Source organism: Macaca thibetana, chromosome 1 (genome assembly GCF_024542745.1).
Source record: "Macaca thibetana thibetana isolate TM-01 chromosome 1, ASM2454274v1, whole genome shotgun sequence".
Lineage (NCBI taxonomy): Eukaryota > Metazoa > Chordata > Mammalia > Primates > Cercopithecidae > Macaca > Macaca thibetana.
In genome coordinates this window covers 153,375,414-153,379,716 of record NC_065578.1, presented here as the reverse complement: position 1 = coordinate 153,379,716, position 4,303 = coordinate 153,375,414, and the positions used below count along the sequence as shown (strand labels likewise).

The following is a 4,303-nucleotide window of genomic DNA, read 5'->3' as shown; positions in this document are numbered from 1 at the left end:
TTTTCCCAAATCCAGAATCAGGAGATTCTGAGAGTAACATAAACACAGCGAGAAGGCAGGTTTGCAGGAGTCAAGGCCCTGCAGATTGTCAAAAGGACAGGAGTGGGAGGGCTGAATAGGAGGTGAGGAAATGAGTGCAGAGACAGAAACACGATCAGGTGACAAATTGATAGCTAAAGTCAAGTTAAAATTAGTTTTTGCCTTTAGTCTGAACATGTAAGAGTTCTCCTTAGGCCCAAAGATATTGTAAGGTTTCAGCCTGTGTTCAGGATAAAGCAGCCTTTCTGATTCTGCTCATTTTGGGCTTACTCACCCCTCCATAGCATTAGGGGAGCAGAAGATATGAAAACTAATAGCCAGTATCTATGAGTTAATATTAAACTAAACCTTTGGTCTCTTCCAGGGCTGTGCTGAGAAATGTTTAACGACTAACTCTCCAGAAAAAGAAGAAACAAAGCCTTAATTTGCTGATTGGTAGCATTTACCTGTATCTATGATGTAAAGACTCTCACTGTGGCCAACATTGAGTCACCAAAAGGACATCACTGCATGTGTATTGGGAAGAGATGGGCACCCCCGGCTCTCTCAAGCCTGTGTACTGGCTCCAGCACATCATCATGACTTTCACTTTCCACATTCCTGACAGAATTCGTTATTCTCAAGGAGACAGTTCACTCTCTCCTCCTCCAGGACTTGAAATCAAACTCTGATAACACGAGTCAAATCGGCATTTTTTTTTTTCTGTCAGTAAGCGTGGCCAAGCTGACTAGCAGTGACAAGACATCTACATTCTATAATACCATTGCCAGGGAAGGAGAGGCAGCAAGGGCTCCTGAAGACATGGGATGCTCACACTCTTCCATTCTAAGGGCATCAACATCCTGCATGAAGTCAACAGCCTCGACCGAAGTGTCAGGGAGCCCTGTAGTCATGACTTTCAAGTTTTTTAGCACTGCATTCCCCTGGGAGCAACGGAAAATCCAACTATCTGACAGTGGCTGGCTGAATCAGGCAGAGATTTATTTTCCCCTCCTAACAAAAAGTCTGGGTGGAGCGGACTAGGGCCTTTGGGGACCTGGGCTCCTTCTGTCTTTGCACTCAGCTCTCCATCCTCTTCCTTGATGTGGGGTATTCACAAGACAGTGGTCCCACCCTCAGCATCACTCAGTGTTTCCGGCAAGAGAAGGAGGAAGGTGAAGGGTACAGGATGCACACCAGCTGACTCCGACCCCTGATAATGAGCACACTGGGAAGCCCCATCCAAAGACTTCAGCTTACATCTCATGGCCCACAGCCATGGCGTGTGGCCACTGTTCCCTTCAGGGGAGGCTGAGAAATGGAGCTTTCAACTGGGCACATTGCCACGCCAAACAAAACTGTGGTTCTATTCAGCAACCAATAGTGTTTGTCATAAATATAAATCACCAGAGAAGCAGGGAGATACAGTCAGAGTAGAAGGACACAGGTCCTAAGACGTCAGCCTCCTAACCATGCTGACAGCATCCACTCACACTGACCATTTGCAAGGTCCTACTTGGGCACCACAGCTCTACCTATGCTGGAGGAAATCCCAGGCTTCCCACATCTGTAAATTTCCCTTTGAGAAATTGTGATTCCCTCTCTTCAGTAAAGAATGTCATGAAAAGGCCTAGATATCAGTAGGAGGGAGCACTGAGGAGGAGATCTCAGAGGAGGAGTACACATTGGCACAGGGGACAGACATCCAGGCTGCTCTTCCAGAGATCTCCTTCTCAAGGACAGTTAAGTCCCTCCTCACCAACAAGTCCCTCTCCAGAGCTTCTGTGCTACTATTCTCCACACTGACAGGACCCTGCTCCTTGGTTGGACCACTCCGGGCCAGCATGTGAAAAGCACCCCAGAGTATAGTCCACGGCAAACTTCAAAGGATGGCTGGATCGAAGACTCTCTAGAGCAGCGTTCTCCAAAGCTTTTGATCACATACTTCATTATTAAAACATGATTACACTTGGGGAACTCAAAAGATCCCCAAGTTGGAAAAAAAATGATTAAGCATGTGTGCTTCTAATAGACATATGGTTACTATTTATTTAATATATGCATATAATATTTGCTAGCATAAAACATATGCAAAAGTTGAAATCTTAAAAGGACAAACTAAAAATAAATAGAGAGATGCAGCTGGCAGAGGCGTAGTGTGGGCACATACAACTGTCCCACGTGAGGCTCATGGTAGATGAGGCCCTAGTAGATGAGCCATGGGCCCAGGTAGGTGAGGAGCCTGGCTAGCCGGGCCATGCTGCTGGAGGTGCACGGTGCACCCATTCATGGTGCTAGGGCTGGCATGCCAAGTGCACTGCAGTCGTCCACCAAGTGTCCCTGGTGGTGGATGACTGCAGTGTCCCTGATGTGTCCCTGATGTGGCCATGGGGCTATTCACCTTCCCCTTTCCCATCATCATCAGCCTGGGTTCTGCACTGACTTCCACAGCCACCTCTTCCTTGCCCGCTTCATGCCTGTGCTCACACAGAGCTCCATCTTCAGCCTCCTGTCCATGGCCATCAGCAGGTACCTGGCCAGCCACAGTCGGCTCAGGCATAAAAGTTTAGTCACTGGGACCCAAACAAGAGGGGTTACTGCTGTCCTCTGGGTCCTTGCCTTTGGCATTGGACTGACCTCATTCCTGGAGTAGAACAGTAAATATGCTATGTCCAACAACTGCAAGGAGCCCTGGGATGGAACCATGAATGAAAGCTGCTGCCTTGTGAAGTGTCTCTTTTAGAATGCAGTACCCATGAGTTACATGATATATTTCAGTTTTTGGGGGGGTAAGTCCTGTCCCCACTGCTCATAATGTGGCTGATCTCTATCAAGTTCTTCACAGTTAGTGCATGGAGCTGATGGACCACTCAAGGACCACCCTCCAACGGGAGATCCACACAGCCAAGTTGCTGGCTGTGATGGTGGGGATGTTTGCTCTGTGCTCGTTACCAGTGTGCACCATGGACTGTATCACTCTTTTTCAGCTAGCTCAGGCTAAAGATAAGCCCAAGTGGGCAAGGAAGATGACCATTCTCCTGTCACATGAACATTTGGTTGTCAATCCCATTGTCTATGACCACCAGAACAGAGACTCCTGCTATACTTTTCATAAAATTATTTACAGATATGTTCACTGCTGGACTGATCTCAAGAATGGGAATGGGAAGGTCAGGGCACAGCCTGTTCTCAGTGTGGCCTGTGAAGCAGGCTCTGGCCTCTTCGAGGAGAAGACGTAAATACATAATAAACAATGGGACAGGACATGACTGGCTTATTCTCATTGTAAAAGGTAGCTATACCTCCCAAGTACATGGGCTGCCTCTTTTGAGCACTCCCCTGGAGCTACCATATATCTAGCTAATATATACCTGTTATTAGTAGGCTCCAAGGGTTGACAAATATATTTATGGTTCTATTTGACTGCTCTTACTGTGTTGACGATGTTGACAGCTTGAATGGATTCTAAAAGCATGTTTTGTTTTGTTTTAGAGTCTGCCTCCTTTATGGTAGAAAATGACAAACTATTTTACTGTGAAACACTGTGAACTATTATAATGCAAATATGTTTTAAATTAGAGGCAATGAAACAATAAAAGTTGCCTGTACTAAAAATGTATATTTGTTCCTAAGAAGACAGCCAGGAAAATTAAAAGTATAATTCTTCAATCAAGAAACTGCCATATTAATTTGAGGAAATGATAGTCTCCTAAGTTCTTAAGTAGAATTGTCATCACATAATAATTTTAAGCTCCATTCTTTTCCATATACAGAAAACTACCCGAGGGGAAGAAATTGGAAGAATGAGATCCCTCTTCTACCAAATTCCCCTTTCTAGAGCTAGGGAGTGAATTTCGCTTCTCTCCAGAGTTCAAGTTTGGCGAAGTTCTTGGAACCTAAAACATGAACATTTCACTAAGTAAAATTATATAATTATGTGTATGTATTAGGTGAAATAAAAATAAAACATTTTAAAAATTAAATAGAAATTCCAATATTCTGCCCATCCTAGTAGTTCTCCTGCATGTCCCCCTTTGGAGGCTATGGCTCTAAAGTTGTATTAGAGAAAGAAGTCAGCATATGTTATGCTTTTAACTAGTCCTTTGGGACGTGAGTTATGGGACAAATGTTCCCTTGGCTTAGGGCGAGCTCCAATAAGTCAGATACAGAAAGAAAAATATTGCATTATCTCACTTTAAAAAAAAAGAAAAACTTGAATATATAGAAACAGAGAGTAGAAAGGTGGTTGGGGTAGAGGGATGATGGGGAGATAGAGGTCAAAGGG

The 4,303-nt window shown here is 44.7% G+C and overlaps 1 pseudogene; it reads left to right on the top strand.

Annotated features, from left to right (window-relative positions):
- Nucleotides 1-2,390: 2,390 nt before the first annotated feature.
- Nucleotides 2,391-4,015, top strand: LOC126954945 (adenosine receptor A2b-like; annotated as a pseudogene).
- Nucleotides 4,016-4,303: the final 288 nt, after the last annotated feature.